The 18,810-nt window shown below is 37.4% G+C and overlaps 1 protein-coding gene across 1 annotated transcript in view; it reads right to left on the bottom strand.

Moving 5' to 3' along the window:
- The window catches only part of LOC115874500 (vesicular glutamate transporter 1), a 148,570-nt gene that overhangs the window by 109,478 nt on the left and 20,282 nt on the right, over positions 1 to 18,810 (bottom strand). The gene's annotated exons all lie outside the window — the stretch shown is intronic.

Raw genomic sequence — 18,810 nt, forward strand, 5'->3', positions numbered from 1 at the left:
CTGAATTATAATTGATTTTTTTTTAAATTATTGGTGGAAAGTTCATTTACTTACAATTAACCTTACACATTAACCAAAGCATGTGTTGACATGAATTTAAAAACAAAATACTCCTGAGTCAAGGTACCTGACCGAAAAATAATATTTCAGGAAAACTTACTCACAAATTTTCTGTCTAGAAATTACCTCTAGTAAAAGTCAAATAAGTGCAAAACTTTAAGAGTCAATGTGAAGACCAAGATTAAAGCTCCGCGCGCACTGAATAGGTATCGTTGGTATCGGCGCGAGCGAGCCGGTCGGAAAGTCGATTGTAGCCGCGCACTGGAGTCGCACGATCGACGCGACGGTCGAGAGTACGTCACCAGCATAAATTTGAGCATAGACGAGGAGATGTTTATTCAAATTTAGTCAAATTCATTCGGCATTTCAAAAAATTCTAAAGTATTATTACTATTTATATTTTTATGCAACTTTTTATATTTTATGCTTTATGATGGAAATTGATATTATTTAGATCTTAACCAAACACACATTAATATATTTAGATCTTAACAAACCACATAAAATTAGTGAAAAGAGTGGAAGATGGGGATAAAAATATACTACATGACTCTTAGCTTGACCGATATTAACAAATTTGGTATAACTCAAAAGGGTTTAATTTGTTCTTTAAAAACAAAGCTAGATATGAAAATAGTCAAATAAAACTTCTATTTATAGTTTTTAATCTAAATAAGTGTCATTACAAACATTTATATAGTTTTTATTTTAAGTTTTTAGGCCTGTTTGGGTCAGTAGCACAAACGTGAACTTGTGTGCTTAACATTTTAAAGACGATTGACGCTTGGCGCCTGGTCTTCTTCAGAATCTATAATATACGTATAAATAATTTCAACGTTTGTGGTAAGAAAAACTATATAATAAACACATTGTTAGTGATAAAATTGTCAGCTTGTATATTTTAGGATTCTAAAGAAGACCGAATTGTAAATTAGTCGAAACGTCAATCATTAAACAAAAATGTAAACACAAGTTTCTGTTTTATTCACTACTGACTTAAAACCAAGATTTTAAAAACTTAAAATATAATAAAAAAGTCAAAGAAAATTGAAAAAAGAGAAAATATAAATAGTTTTATAGTAACGTATAATCGAAAAGGAACGGCATCAGCGATGACCATGATATGAAGGTCGGTGCCATTTTTATATGTAATTTATATAGGAAATGTCATCAATCGTCATTTCCCATCCAACTGGACGCCGTTTTTTTCTATCATACGGTAGATATATGTACAAATATTTTATTCAAACATAAATATTATTTTCTCTATTTGTACCTTTTACGGAGCGATCAACATAGTAACATAGGATGACTATTTATCAGCTGTTATTAATAACGTCAAAACAGTTTTTGACGATATTTAAATTCGATTTTCAAAATAATGTGAGATAATCAAAACGAGATGAGAAATAAATGGGTTTAATCGGAAGGTTTTCTAAGTCAGTTATTGAATAAGTGTAGTAAACAATATAGGTTACGTGCTTGTAAGAAATTTTTATAAAAAACCGCATATTAAGTATGATATGGTCTCGTACACTTTCGATTAATAATTCATCGGACATGTTTAATATAAAACCGCTCCACTAAAAACAGTCGCTCGGCGTAGACTATTCGCCCCCTCCCATGCATTCTCTGATTTCGCCTGATGGCGCGAGTACCGCCGATAGCTCGAAGCGCACCGAGCGCACCGATCTAATGCGGTGCGCGGGCTTACATTTATTTCAACGTAAACTGAAAATTACGTGTCGCGCGCTCTCGCCGATACCTATTCAGTGCGCGCGGAGCTTAAGGCTCCGCGCGCACTGCATCAGATCGGACCGACCAGCAAAAGCGACTGCGACCATCGTACATATAGCCGGCGCCGGCGTCCACTAAAACATTTCGGCCTGTAGAGGCCAGATTCCTACCTCTACCTATCTACGATAGTCGAGTCACCGCCTTCGCCGGACTGGTACCGATTCAGTGCGCGTACACCTTAAGGCTGGACCTTGCAAGACGAAGACAAAGATCAAGACTACTAACTACTTGACCCAAGGAGGTCTTAGTTTTGTCTTCCATTTGCTTATCACTATTCAGTGGCGTAACTACCGGTGTTCAAACGTGTTCGATGGAACAAAGAGCGTGTTGCATGCCTTACAAATTCATATTGCACAGTTTGTATACTGTAAGATACAAACTATACGAGGTTGAAGCACAGGCATACGCGGACGACCTGGTAATCCTAGTAAAAGGACACAAAGAGGAGGACATCTCCTCAAAAATACAGGAAGTCTTAGATGCAATTCACGGCTGGTGCACACTGGAACAATTAAGTGTAAACCCACAGAAAACCGTGATCATACCATTCACCAGAAGAAGGAAAACAGACAAACTAAAACCGCCCACTCTTCTTGGTGAGACAATTCCGTTTGCGGAGGAAGTTAAGTATCTAGGATTAAACCTGGACAAAAAACTTAGCTGGAACTCCCATCTGGAAAAAATATCAAAAAAGGCTTGCTATGCTCTATTGGCATGCCGCCGAATTTATGGTAGAAACTGGGGATTAAACCCCAAAAATATGTACTGGCTATACGTGACAGCTATCAGACCTATTATCACGTATGGCGCAGTTGCCTGGTGGCAGAAAACCAAACAACGGCAAAGAATAAACTGTCAAAATAACAACGACAAGCATGCTTAGCGGTGACTGATGCCTTTCATTCTACGCCTTCAAAAGCTATGGAAACCCTACTCGACTTACCTCCTCTTCAAATTATTTTGGAGAGGGAGGCGAGATGGGCTACATATAGGTTTCTAAATATGGCACGAGAGAGCCAAGGAACAATCATGTTCATACAAAACCGACTAGAAGACGAACTACAATCGGATGAGATTCTGGGAACGGTCTCGGATCTCACACACCAATCCAACTCTTGACGCGCACCTACAACGTCCTGTTTCCGAAGAGGGACGAATGGGATAAGCCGAGAAACGGCTTATTATTTGCGGAAATGTGTTGGTACACGGACGGATCCAAAAACGATAAAGGATCTGGCGCAGGAATTTACTGCAGCAGTCCAAAGACTGAGATCTACCACAGTCTTGGAAAATACACCACTATTTTCCAAGCTGAGCTATATGCGATTGAAACCTGTGTGCAACTGCTGGTAGAACAGCAATACACCGGGAAAACAATAAGCATATTTTCGGATAGTCAAGCCGCGTTGAAAGCACTTGAGGCAACGAAAAGTACGTCCAGGACGATTCTTCATTGTAAGAAACTACTCAATATATTAGGAGATGGAAACAAAGTGTCGCTATAATGGATACCGGGACATGTCGGCCTAGAGGAAAATGAACGTGCTGATTCCCTCGCCAAAACTGGTGCAGACTCGCCATTCGTGGGCCCAGAACCGACACTTAGCGTACCAAAAAATCTCGCTATAGACAGGCTCTGTGAATGGGTTAGGGGTGTGACGTTTCGGGACTGGTATGACAGTCCCGGAATGGAACATGCCAAGACAATCCTAGCAGGGCCATCCAAACGTAGAACAGATGAACTCCTAAAGGCTGGTAGGAACGGAGCGCGTACGCTTACTGCAGTATACACAGGCCACTGCCGGCTGAGATCACACCTACAGAGGATGGGACTGGTGGAAGACGCCGAATGCCGACTCTGTATGGAAGATGACGAAATAATGAAGCACGTTATATGTACCTGCCCCGCTGGGGGCAGGACCATGTTTGAGGTGTTTGGCAAACCCACGCTAGACCTATCAGACCTAGAAGACATATCACCCTAGGACATAACGGCCTATGTTAAAAGGCTGGGTCTTGACGGTGAACTTTAATGCTCTTTTTCTATTAAAGAGCTTGTAGAAACTGAGCCACAATAGGCCCTCGCGGCCTCAGTGGAGGGTCCCACCTGGGACTCACTCTTAGTAAAATACAATACAAGATACAAACTACAACCAAAGAGTAGAAATTTGCTACAACTACGCATATGCTTATTTTCTCATTATTCTAATTGATGAAATAACTAATTGGATTAAGAAATTTTATTTTTATTCATTTCCTTACTTCTTACCACATAAAAAAATCGTGCTGCTAAGAATGCCAATTTGGTCGCAAATGGCAGTTTACGAAGTGTCTCTGAAATAAGCATTTCTTTTTATTTTCTGGAACTAATTTATATGTGAATTTTACTTAGAGTACGAGTATATGGAAGATACCGGAAAAGATGTTCAAAACCTCATCGCCTCATAGCGAGTTGCCAGTTTAGTAGCTGTAGTTGTCAGTTTTGAGTCCATATTTTTTAATTATCTTTCGTGTCGATTGCTGATTGAATTGGAGCCCAGAAATGGTCAGGCTGAGACATTCAGGCTGAGACGACAAACACCATATCCAAACTACTTCCATTTAAATCCCGAATAACTGATGAAAAGGAATACAAACATTTTCAAAAATGGAAGCAATTATAAAACGTGCGAGAAGAAATAAAGTTTTTAACCTATCCTCGCTGTTAAAGTATCATTTAATCTACCCTTGCAGTTAAAGCACTATTTTATCTACTATTTATGATAGATATAAGGCAATTTTAACACATGGTTAAAATATTTTAACGCATTGGTTATCTAGACACATTGCTTTGTTAGCTTTAAGATCTGGGTACGTCCATGTACAGAAAGCGTTAAACATCATATTAACATCCAATTACAAGTAAACGAAGAAAAATCTATTAAAACAACATTATAAATGTACAAAATAATATTTTTTAATATTTTTAGAAAGTCTGCTTTAAATTTCCCCCAAAGGTCTGAAAAACTACAAGTGCTTTCAAGCGTCACGAACCTTAGAAATCAATTCGATCAATTGAAAAATAAAGCTGATAATCTTGAAACTGAGTGAAACATTAGAGCACGATTTATTAGTAAAAGATATGTACGACTTGCAAGAAGGGAATTGCATCAGCTACGACCTCTGCCTTTCTTTCGCAAACCAAGCCATTAGCTCTACGCACGGACGCTTCCAGCACAGTTATCGGCGCAGCACTCGACCAACAACGTTCTGATGGATCATGGAACCCCCTAGGATTCTTCTTCAGGAAACTTTCACCAACAGAGCAGCGTTATTCAACATACGACCGCGAACTCCTAGCAGTCTTCGCGGCCATCAAACACTTCCAGCGCATCTTGGAAGGTAGACGTTTCACCATCTTCACAGACCATCGTCCACTCACGTTCGCGCTAGCGCAACGATCTGACAAGGCATCACCTCGCCAATGCAGGCAGTTGGATTTTGTTGCGCAGTTCGACACCAAGTTTGAGTACACACCAGGGGACAAGAATGTTGTCGCTGATGCTCTCTCGCGCATAGAAACCATCTCTATGCCAGCTATACTGACCTCCGAGAAAATCAGCACAGAACAAACCTCTGACAGGCAGCTTCCTCATCTTTTAGCCAATCCACGGTTAAATCTACAACGCAGCAACATCGACGGTCACAGCATAGTCTATTGCAGTTCCAATAACACTATCAAACCGTACCTCCCAGTTGCCCTGCTTCAACAAGCCTTTGACAGCTTTCACCAGCTCTCACACTCAAGCGGACCAACCACAGCCAAGCGCCTGGCGCTGAAGTACTTCTGACCAAGTCTCCGCAAGTATGTGTATCGCTGGGCCAAGCAGTGCGTTCCTTGTCAGCAATCCAAAGTGAATCGTCACAATCGTGCCGAACTCGGAAACTTCACCACACCAGACGCTCGCTTTGATCACATACACGTGGACTTGATCAAGCTCACACTATCCGAAGGTTTCGAACACTGCCTCACAATCATCGACCGCTACACCCGTTGGCCCGTAGCAGTCCCAGTTCCAGACACCAAAGCTCCCACAATAGCTCGAGCTCTCATTGACAGGTGGATAGCTACCTTCGGCACTCCACTGACAATCACCTCAGACCAAGGACGTCAGTTCGAAGCTGATCTTTTCGCCCAGTTCAGCTAACTTGTTGGAGCCAAGTACATACACACAACTCCGTATCACCCACAGGCAAACGGCATGGTGGAACGCATGCACCGGACCCTAAAAGCAGCTCTCAAGTGCTCTCCAGAGACACCCTGGACTCGCGCGCTCCCTGCAGCTCTTTTAGGCCTCCGCACAAACTACAAGGAAGACCTTCAAGCTTCGCCAGCAGAAATGGTTTTCGGATCGTCTCTCCGCATTCCCGGCGAGTTCATCGCACCTCAAAACGTTTCTCACAGCAGCCCAAGCGATTTTGTAAGCGATCTGCGTAGCTTATTCAGAGCTATCCGTCCTGTGCCAGCCGCCAGGCATGCCAAACACCACCCGTTTGTTTTCAAGGACCTGAAAACATGTGACCACGTTTTCCGTCGCATAGATGCCGTCAGGAAACCTTTAGAACCGCCTTACACCGGACCTCACCGAGTCATCGAAAGAGTCGACGACCGTTCCTACATCATTGACATCAATGGTTCTCCGAAGACTACCTCCACGGATCATCTCAAGCCAGCTTACCTCACATCTGCAGACGATCACAATGCCCAGGCGCAGTCTCAAGCACGCAAACCAGCGCCTACTCAGTCTTCGCAATCCCAGCTTCCACCGTCTACCTCAGCCCAGCCACCTCAACAAATCCCGACTAGCACACCGCCTCCGCTGCAGCATCCATCTTAGTCGCAGCGACATCAGCCCAGCATCCTCCTTCCGAAGAAGCGAGTTACATTTTCATGTCCTTCGCAACCCGCGAAGTCCATTGGGGAGGGAGTGACTGTGGCGTCCAAGCCATTGCCGCCTCCAACGGTATTAGGCCTGGAGGTTCGACGGCGCAAACAGCTACTCCAACCTCGAGAAGTTTTCTCTTGCCGGTCATGAAGGCCAAGTCCACAGAGAAAAGAAGAACCGAGTGACAGTCCGCGCTGTTATCCGTCAACAAAGCCACTGAAGTTAGTCTCAGTCAGTCAGTCAAGATGGCCGCCGGCTAGTCCGATTGTGCTCCTTCGTTTCTGTTAAATTTCAGTCCAATTTATATTAATGTTAAATAAAAGTTGTTAGAACACGCGCCTCATTTCAAAACGACCACGTCACATCCCCAAAGATAGATAAAATGATCAAAACTATATTTTGATAAAAAAAAATAATTAAAATGTCATCGAATAATAATAATTAATGTATTTTACAAATATTTGGATATAAGTTAATTCAACAGATTTTCTGGTTTATAGGAAGTGGAAAGTAACTTTAAAATTTTATAGAAATTTGTACTTTCCAACTATTTCGATGCAGAATTGCAATAGGATGCTTCAGAACAAATATCTTGAAGACATAATAATGTTTGTATTTAATAATTATTTTTTTACCTGTTTTATGTATTAATTGCTTTTCTTTTAGAAAAATATATATTATAATAATATAAAACATTTCTGTTTTTATTAAAATATTAAATACAATTAATTTATTGCGGCTGCAACCAAAAAATTTTTGAACACGAACACGCGACTTCCTTCCATCGTCACTGTCGCTATTTATAAATTTTGATATCCTGTTTACCTATGCGTTTTTAGGAGTTCCCGTCTTAATCCAAAAATAAAAAAATCTAGTGAGAAAATGTCTAAATCACAGAAACTCATTAACAAAAATATCCAGTACGTACCGTGAAAAAAGGGTTGTATTGGCAACACAGCCTCACTCGGCATAACCATATCCGAAGAGACAAGGGGTAAATGAATGCATTATCGCCCGTTAACACTCAGCGTAATTGTGCCGTTGTTCAGTTCAACCCCAGACGTTTCAATTAAGTAAATGTTCCGCGTTTTGGGTTCGCGTTCCCTCCCCCTTCCTCAGGCTCGACCTCCGTGCCGTTTGTCTTCGCCCCGGACCGGACCTAATTTAAATGGTAATGCTTTCGGTGCGAGTCGCAAGCCACTAAAAGCCGCTTGTTACATATTATTAATTTGCCTAGTAGACGGCTTAGATTTATGCATGGGAAGGGGGTGTATGGTTTTTAATATCTATTATAATTATATTACGAACATACTCAATAAGCTTGGTGCATTCTCCGCCGGTGCTGCCACCATCGCAGAATATCGTAAAAAACTTGTAACGTTTTTAGTTCGTTAATGTCTTTTTTATATATGATATATATGATGTCTGGCGTATCGTCATCGGATTCCGTATCGTTCAGGCCTGATAATTTATTTGACGCGTAATTTTTACGTTCTCTAGTCGGCAACCCTGCTATCGTTTCACTGTTCTGTGGAGGCGCTGTCAACATCGCTTCTGTCAACCAGTGTTGTTACAATAGGTACAATTGTACTATTTTGGGTACATTTGATAGTCAAGGAGTACATAGGTACAATTGCAAGAAAAAATGTACAATTCTTACTTCTCAAATCCAAACTAACCCAAACTTAAACCCACGTACAAATTTTTAGACGAACGGTAATACGCGATGCGTGGATTTGAAATGCAGGTCGCTAGGAGCAGAGGCCCAGAATTATACATCACTTGAAAGGCTGTTGAAGCCGCACGGATGTCAAACGTAAGTTTGATATCCATACGGTGAGTAGGAGGGGGGCTAATCACTTCGACCTTAGAGATCTATTGTGAGTTCCCATTTAACCAATGCTATTCAAAGCTCTTTGTAGCTTCTGTATTGCTGTCCTCCATTTGCGAATTTCAAGTTCCAGAGCTTTACGCCCTGGGTTGCTCAGAACGGTTCTGAAAGGAGCTGTGCGAGATAGCCTGGTGCCTCCATATGGCGCGGAAACCAGTTCTGAACTTTATGACTCAATTGAATGGAGGAGAGTATCGCGTTCTTGAATAGTTCAGAGCTGCTCAACTGCGTGAAAGGAGGACAGCATATGGTGTATATTCTGTCAGGGTGCATCACATTATCCTAAAAAAACGGATCGGCGGCGGTGTATCGGCGTAACGACCTTGAATCGATTTCCAGCAATTTATTGGCTGAAAAATTCATCTGTCAGAAATTTTATCTGTCAAATTCACCTGGCAAAATTTCAGCCAATAGAATTGCAGGAAATCGATTCAAGGTCGTTAAGCCAATACGCCATTCCGCTGTTTTTAGGATAGTGTGGATGCACCCTACGTACCAAAACTTGGTAAAAATGGGGTAAATAGAGAGATCACATGACCCCACATTTTTGCACCAAAAATGTACAATCCCACTTAAAAAAGTACAATTTCGACACCATTTATAGTACAAAAATTTTTGCCCTTGTAACAACGCTGCTGTCAACTCTCTCCGTGCTTAACATCACTTGGCTTTGACCAGGTGGATGACACTTCTTATGGGAGAACTGGCAATGGTTGAAAACTTGACTACAAGCGATTTTCTAGGAATCTTCCTTACCGATAAATTATTGCCAAGAGTGACAGATAAAGCCTTGACGTTCTTTCAGTATTCCAGTTCATCTCTTTTTCTTTCTAAAGTGTGCGTTGAAAGGAGACAAAAACAATTTTTGGTGACCCATAATTTGTTATTCGAACACCACTTTTCTCCTTGTCGGGTCGTTGACGTTGACTTGTCGCCATTTTATTTCTTTTGTTTACACGCTGCATTTTGCTTTGCAAATTTAATACATAAATTATTTAGGCAAATATATAGGTTTTTAATAAAACTCCTCGGACTAACGTGTAGGTAAGTGTTGATAATTTTTTTTTCATCTTAACATGCTCATTGTCGTTCTCCTGATTTTAGGTGACAGAAAAGGATCATCAAATCAAATTGAATTTTATATTTTCCTTCCTATTTATCCTTCCTAAATATCAACGAGATGAGCCATCGGAAGAAAGGGACCATAGTACAAAACAGAAAGGTGATCTTTTTTCTTTCCACTTCGGATATTGAAATTATTATATACTGTAGTCGTGTTCGGCATTATGCTCTGAGAAATATAGATAAACAAAGAACAACAGATATAAAGCATCCCAGAGGAAAAGAGAGGCAATACCTGTATGTACTCTCTCTGATATTTGTGAAAGTTACAGCAAAGTATTGTTGTAAATGTCATCTTTTTGATCGACCTGAAAACTTCGAGCAAAAAGATGACACTTTCAACAATACCCTGACAGATATCAGAGACGATACAGGTTTTTCCTCTCTTTTCCCCTGGAATACTTTTAATTTATTATTCTTTGTTTATCTAGATTTCTCAGAGCACTATGAACGAACTCAGCTTGTATGTTTGAAATAATCGTCCAGTTGGCTTAAAAATGATGATCGAAGACATTTCCCATATAATTTTACTTTCAAAATTATGATATATCTTTTATTTCTAAGCCATCTATGACGCCATTTTTTTCAGTTTTGTTATAATTAATTTTGTCTCTTGATCTACTTGTAACATTATTCTTTTAATTTTATTAATTTATTGTGGTGAAATTAATTTCTGTTGTATATTTGATATTGATATTAAACATATTTTTAAAAAATGGTGTATTTTTTGTGTTTTTGTGTATGTCATAATTAAAAATAAATGAAAAAATAAAAAATTTTATTTTTTTAAACTTCCCGCCATGCGTGACAATTTAGTCCGCTAGTAGCAGTAGACTTGTCAACAGTGTCAAATTTAAACGTCAATTTCACTTTCCAATATTTAGCAAGGCGCTCGCACTTCTTCTTGTGTATGTGTTTTGTGGCTTTGACCGTCCGACTGTCACCATCAAAAAAAAATCCTTGCTTCGAGAAACTGCAATTATAAAAATCTTGCTGTATAATTTGAATCAGCTGCTATTTCGAAGTTACAGGGTAGAGTTTTGGATGTCCCAACCTAAGTTGTGTCTGTATTTTGCTGGCACGTTGGCGTTCCTTTTCTTTTGTCCTCCAGAATGTCACATGGAAGAAAGGACATGTTCTTTATTATTTAGTGAGCCCTCGGAAGTAATTCGAGGGGCCAAGGTACGGACTATTTACAAGGTACGGGCATTATCCAAGGTACGGGTAGTGTCCCCATATTGCCACAGTATGGATGTAGCGTAAGCTGCATGCTGCTTCGTTCCCATTCTTCAGTCTAGTCAGTAGCTACGGCTGTAGTGATTCATGGTGTCCTCATTCTGGCCCCTTTTGTTGTTTTGGCCAACAGGATCGCCGACGGACAGTACAGAGATGCAAGCCCACCTCACGCTGTTACTGTTTGAAGCAAGATTACATAAAGAACAGCTAAGTGTAGATTTAAGTTCTAGTTTTACATTTAACATCTAAAACATTTTCGGTCTTAAGCAATAACGTATATCTTAAGTAATATCGTACAGACTATGTTTAGTGGTTAGATTGTTAAGAACATTCATGTCGATTTAATATTTAAAATATGATTTAGATTTTAGGTTTCATTACATTACGCCTTGTAATGGTATTGTTTTCATAGATATTTAGTACAATTCTTAACACCACTTTCGTTGATATATCACCACTATAATAATTATTAAAATTGTACAATGCTATTTACCATCACAGTTCATCTTGAATAAATATAGCCATTAGTTTTAAGTAATATACAACTGTGTTTTCTTTCTCTGTACATGCCTGGCGCCCAATATCTATATTTTTTTGTTTATTGTTATTGATTAGTTTTCTCTCTAGTGAAATACCTTAGTGTGCGAACACAGTGCAAGCAGGTTTGCCGCTTACTGGTAGTCAGCGCCAATCTGGGCACCTATTCTTGACATCGTTCGCAACTTTGCGTATACGCATCACGTGTATTGTTATAAACAGGGTATCCCAGAAATAAGTGCAAGTATTTTAAAGGGTGGTAGATCTCGATAAAAGAAACATATTTTCTCTTTATCGTTTTTCAAATAAGTCCAAAATAATGGAGTTATTTTACTTTGAAAATTTCAAAAAAAATGATTTTTTGCTAAAATTTTGAGAACCTTTTCTTCTTCATGTGCCTTCTCCTCATCGGAGGTTGGCGACCATCAATTGGAATTCCTCCCCTGTCTTGAGCCAAACGGATAATTGCACTGACCTCTCCTATATTAAACCACTGGCGCAAATTCCGCAACCAGGAAAACCGTTTACGCCCGATGCCCCTGTCGTCCTTCAATCTTTTCCCTCAACGATCAGCTGTAGGAAACTATATTTGTTATTTCGAAAAATATGACCAAAATATGCTGCTCTCCGTCGTTTTATTGTAGGCAATAGTTCTTGGTCCTTACATTCTTTCCAATACTTCGAGATTTGTTTGAGAACCACTGGATCTTTCTCTGGATTTTCTTTCTTGTAAATTTAATCTACTACCTATGTTGCCATATTATCAAGAAATTATTTTTTTTTTAAATAAAAACTAAAAAAAATTGCAAAAAATTCCAAAATATTTTCAAAAATCTGAATTTTCAAAAAAAAATTATTTAGAAAAAACCTCATAGGCGTGTTTCTGGGGTTGAACTATACTACCAGTTAAGTTAAAATAATTGCACTTATTTCTGGGACACCCTGTATATGGTTACATAGTAGCGCCGCGCCGCCTCGCGCTTATAACCTTGAAAAATTAAAGCGTGTTATCAAATCGGCTAGTTCACAGTGAAAGCAGGCAGGCACCGTCAACCAGCGTTCATCGGCGTTCTCGCTTTTACCGGAACGAAAATTTATTTATTTCTGCTTTTGCAAGCGCCGACGGAGCACAGGGGATAGTAAGAACTGAAAGTTGGCCAAAATTATGTTTTATGATTTTTTTGCTTTTTTGCTAGTAATATTTATTATTAATTAGAGGGGAGGTTCCTAATATGGAACCCCATTACACAATATTTTTTCCTCTACTCTGAAACCCTTTCCACAGATCAAATAGGGCCATTCTGTGCAAACCCAAGCAATTGGATGAGGATGCTAGAACAAGAAAGTAATTTGTATATTATAGACGATATTTGAGCGAGGATGGGTGTTAATAGGGTAAAGACTATTTCCTTTAAGAATCTATTTAAATCAATGTTTTTTTGGCAGTGGCAAATATTGGCAAGATTTTTGTGCATATTCCAATGCTGGTTTGGTTTGGTTTGGGAGAGTTAGACTTTAAGCATTGAACGGATACTAATTTCCATGCGGAATATTGCCGAATAGTCTTACACCTTATAAAAATGCCACTGATTTTTTAAATATAAAACATTATAAAAAAATAGAATAGAAGGAAACGTTTCAAAATAAAAATATGGCATAAAACAGAACAGAGCAAACAAACAAAGCTAGCTCTGTATCCATCATGACAGTTATTATGAACAATTTGCAAAAAAAGCACTACAAACAATTCCACTATTTTTATAATTTTAGAAATATTCAGAATACACTCAAGATAATTCATACTTTTAACTGAAATATATTATTTATTTGATAGTCAACTTACGACTTAAAAAAGCTAATAACTAATAAACGTGCTTACATTTAGTATTTATAGATTTGTATTCAGTTAAGATAAAAAATGAAAATAAAAAAATATCACTTTGGCCAGGTTTATAGACCAAATATTACCTATGTGCGGCCCCGGCGATGCGGGCGCGGCGTTTGAATATGGTTTGGTTAGGGTTAGGTTAGTTAATCAGGTAAATTTCCTCTTAATTATCTACTTCCGAATCCTTCTCGCATCTCCGAAATAGCCATATACAATACACGTGATGCATATACGCAAAGTTACGCATCTGTGTATTGTTATATGGCTTTTTAGGAGATGCGAGATGCGAGCGATATTTGAAGATGCGAGTGGTCAAGAATAGGTCCCCAGAGACGGCGCTGGTTGCCGGAAAGCAGAAACCTGCCTCCACTATGTTCATACCCTTACCCACGACTGCTCTCCGATGAAAAGCTGCCGTTCGCAGTGGTAATGTTTATAAAAAAACGCTACAAACTAGCTATTCTTTTCTCTTTTGAAGTTCCTATAATGTTTGTTAACAAATACTAAAGTTTAAACATGTTATTTTATTATTTAGTATAATGTGTTGCTCAATGTAGTTGACCACTCCGTACAGGGTGTCCCACTAAGAATATCTCTCGGCTGTATCTCGGAAAGTATTAGCCGCAGGACCTGCAGAAACAATATTTATTACTAAAGAGGCTATGAGAAATTGCTGGAAGTTATTTTCAAGTTTGTTTAAACCGGCAGCTAGAGGGCGCAACTGCTATCAAAAATAAGAAAAAATGTTTTTACAATTTTTTTTTGATAACGGGTACTATAAATGATAGCTTCATAATCTTCACTAAATTTTGAATATTTTTTGTTAATACCTTTTTCCAGTATCTGCCAAAAAGTGGTGGGGGAAGACTAGATCTGTTTTTATTTAAATATTAATAACTCCGGACTGGATGACCGGAACCCAACAAACTGGGGCTCGTTTAAAAGAGCGGTTCTTACTCTATATTATACAGTATAAACAACAATAATAAGCTTTTGAATGTAGACGCTAGGGTGCGCTGTCTTACAATTTAACAAATATTGCGCTTTTTTTCAAAAAAAGTATATGCGATAGTCTAGTAAAGAGTAATAAAAGCTTAAAATGTCAGCGAAAACTGCATCTTGATATCTTCTTTCAAGCCGAAGATATTAGCAAAATTATAATAAACTAGTTGAAGCCTGGCGCATCCGCCACGACATCAACATCAGGAAAAAAATACTTTTTATTTTTTGTTAAATTAAATAAAAAAACAAAAAAATCCGGCGACGGCAGTTTTTAGAAGAGCCAATTGGCTATCTTTTAGTAAAAAAAAGCAACTTTCTAGAGCAAGTCTTTACTTCAGTAGAGACGACACAGATAAACATTAGCATTTTATACATACAGTGTGTCAATTTTAAAACTTCCCACCCTTAATATCTTTCTTGCAGTTAAAAATATGAAAAATCGGAAAAACACGTCCATTTTATTAGTAAGGGGGACACTTTAAATGAATATTTTTGGCCTTTTTCTTTCAACCCCTTAGGAGGGATAGATGTCACCCTTGTAATCTTAAATAGGAATGGGGGTCAAGTGTTACATCGTTTTAAAGGGCATTTAATTCTCTTTTCAGTGGTATCCTACTTTGTTGCTTTTTGTCCAGATATTTCCGAATAATCGCGTTTCAAAGTTGCAGAAACAATTGAACATGCCTGCATTGAGATTTTGGTTTTCGGGCTAGTGTTTACACAAAAATTATTGCAGTAGATCTCCTTGTAGTATAAATGACTAGAAGATTAGGTGGTAACAAGGACGTAGCCATTACATTTTTCTAGGGGGTCGAAATTCGAAATACTAATAAACAGAAAACATCATAAACATTAACGTTTCCTTTCTCAAATTCGAATGAGTGGCAACCTCTAATCAGTTTCACAGGACGATTTGTTAACATTCCAGCAGGACGTTGCTATAGATCATTATTTTTTTGCGGTCCGACAGTGGTTAAACGAGAGATTTCCGGGTACATGGATTGACAGAAGGAGACGAATTGAATGGCTTTCAAGATCACTTAGACTTTTGTATTTTTGGGGGGACATCTTAAATCCATTGTTTATAAAACACAATCTACTGATATTGATGATCTTAAATTACAGCCGAATGCCAGGCAATTCTCAGTGAAGTTTTCCAAAATGTTAGGGAGATGTTTGAAAACAGACTTTATTACTGTTTACCGGAAAATGGACAACATTTTGAACAACTTATAAGCTAGGGCGTAAGTGGTGTAATCTAATCTTCTAATTATTTGTACTACAGGAGATCCACTGCAATAACTTTTTTGTAAATACTAACCTGAAAACCAAAATCTCAATGCAGGCACGTTTAATTGTTTCTGTAACTTTGAAACGCGATTATTCGGAAACCTCTGGATAAAAAGCAATAAAGTAGGATACCACTGAAAAGAGAATTAAACGCCCTTTAAAAATATGTGCCACTTGACCCCCATTCCCATTTAAGATTGTAAAGGTGACATCTAACCTTCCTAGGGGGTTGAAAGAAAATGGCTAAAAATATTAATTTATAGCGTCCCCATTACAAATATAATTGAGGTGTCTTTGCAATTTTTCATATTTTTAACTGCAAGAAAGATATTAAGGGTGGGAAGTTTTAAAATTGACACACTGTATATGTAGACACGAAAAAATGAGCCCTTAATTTTTATACACCTTATATTTTATAACACGGTTACAGTAGCCCTCTTGACTATGACCATTCTTATAAAAAATAAGATTAGTTTATTCTAAAATCGACAATATACCAGTATACCATAATGCCAGATGTATTAAGATATCAATGACAATGACTCTAATAATTAAGATATCAATGACAGTAAATAAGAAACGACGCCTCAGTGAAGTCATGGTAGGCTTTGGAAAAAAGTTGCTTTTCACGTAATAATATAAACGTCAAAGTGTTATTAGATCAACATTTTGATAGTCTAAGCAGCGTTTTTTCTCTTTTGAAGAAAGGAATTTTTAGAAAAGGAATCAAATGATAAAAATGCTGCTGGGACTATCAAAATATTGATATAATAATATTTTGATATTTAAGCAGTCCCTTTAAAAGCAACTTTTTCCCAAAGCCTACCATGAATTCACTGAGGTGTCGTTTCTTGTGCACCGTCATTGATCTCTTAATTATTAGATATTAACAGGGGCGGCTTGTCCTATGAGGCAGATGAGGCAATGCCTCACCAATACATTTGAAGAATTACACGTATTAATCGATACATCTTTAATCACAATTTTATATTTTTTTCCCTATTTGCATCAATAATAATTGTATTTTTTATCCGCCATTCTAAAATAAATTACGTCGATGGTATTCCTTTAAACGCTCTTCCTTTTCCATATGCGACAAACTCGACGATATATATATATATATATATATATATATATATATATATATATATATATATATATATATATATATATATATATATATATATATATATATATATATATATATATATATATATATATATATATATATATATATATATATATATATCCATCTCATTTGTTCTTTAAGAAGTATATGTGCAGAGGTTTGCCTCTAGCCTTTCTCTTTGTCTAACGTATTGTGGTATATCGCATTGACGGAGCGACGCGTTCACTGGAATCTTAAATCTATAGAATGAAAAGAAAAAGCAAAGGCAAAACCTTTAGTTGAAGAGAGATAAAATGTATGGAGTAGTAGCGCGTAAAAAGACCGTATTGAGGCGAGCCTCAAATGTAAATTTAAACCTTAAAAGCCGTTCGTTAAAAATATGTACCACTTCCCGATCAGTCCGAGAGATTTTAGGCGACAGGCTGAAAATGCAGAATTGTATTATTTGGGAATTTGTATTAGTTTGAATCACAGTTTGAATTAACTCTGCCGGTTATTGCACTGTTTTGTCTCTAATTAATTAATATATACGTTTTTTAATGTGAATTGCATGTTTAATTACTCGTCTTACTGATTACAACATATTAAGTAAATACCTAAAAATTGGGCAGTGACTTGTTGATTGATATGATGATTTAGAGGGACCATGCATCATCAGAGGACTTTCCCAGGCAAAGTTTTTCGAATTCGAATCATTTCTAGATAAATTGTGTACTCGTATAGTGAAAAAGTAAAGCAACCTGTTACAGAGATTTAATTTTGTTTTATTTTTATAGGATGGGTAGAAAAACAAAATTTTACCATACAGAGTAAAATATAAGACAAAATATCCTGAGGTCGCTTTGATAAAAATTTACTGTTGCAATAGCCCTATGTAATAGGTACCGTATGATCGAAAAAAAACGGCGTCCAGTTGGCTTCAAAATGACGATCGATGACATTTTTCATATAATTTTACATATAAAATGACAGCGGTCTTCATTTCATAGCCATCGCTGACGCCGTTTTTATTCGGTCATACGGTATAATACTGCGAATTATATTACATAAGGCTTAAGGCAACTGCTAAATATTTAGAAATATTTTAAATACAAAAATGTGCGCTTTTTAAGTCTGTAGGTATCTAAAATACTAAAAATAATATACAGTGTGTATTGCATTTAAAAAAATTGAGATATAGCATTATAATATTGCAATGTTGGCCGTGCCATAAAAAAATCCCTGTATAAAATAATGTAAATTTTTCTCGGATTTCTTCTTTTGTCCTACATACCTCGCTATATACATACTTAAGCAATAATATATCAATAAGTTAAATTCACTCCAGGTTTTTACCACTTTTTAAAAAATGAAGTTTTTCAAATATGAATTATCATGGAAATCCCGCATATATAGTGCTTCAAATAAATCATGTGTAGTGTGATGTATGCTGAATTTTATGCTGAACCCAATTCTGTACAGAAAAATGGTAATGCGATTGTAATTTTAAAGAATATATTTTTTTTTAGGATATGCACTTTTTTTATATAGAACTTTTTTTTCATATATTTGTCAACTATGAAGATATTGGACTTCCTCGTACTAATGGTCACCCTATATATATACTAATAAAAATTCTCTTCTAATGTGCCTCACCATCTTTCAGTGTTACGAGCCGCCCCTGGATATTAATACACCTAGTATTATGGTTTTCTGGTACATTATCGATTTTTTGAATAAAATAATCTTTTTTATCTTATTCTTTATTAGAATGGTCATAATCAATAGGGCTAGTGATACTATGTTAGAAAAATAAGGTAACTAAAGACTTAATTTTTCGTATTTATTCTAATTTTGTTAATAACTTTGGTTTGAAAAAAGATATCAAGATGCGGTTTTCGCTGGCTTTTTAAGCTTTTATTCCTCTTTGGCATCAGCGAAAATTACATATACT

The sequence above is a fragment of the Sitophilus oryzae genome, unplaced genomic scaffold (assembly GCF_002938485.1).
Source record: "Sitophilus oryzae breed Bouriz unplaced genomic scaffold, Soryzae_2.0 scaffold_1297_pilon_pilon, whole genome shotgun sequence".
NCBI classification, from domain to species: domain Eukaryota; kingdom Metazoa; phylum Arthropoda; class Insecta; order Coleoptera; family Curculionidae; genus Sitophilus; species Sitophilus oryzae.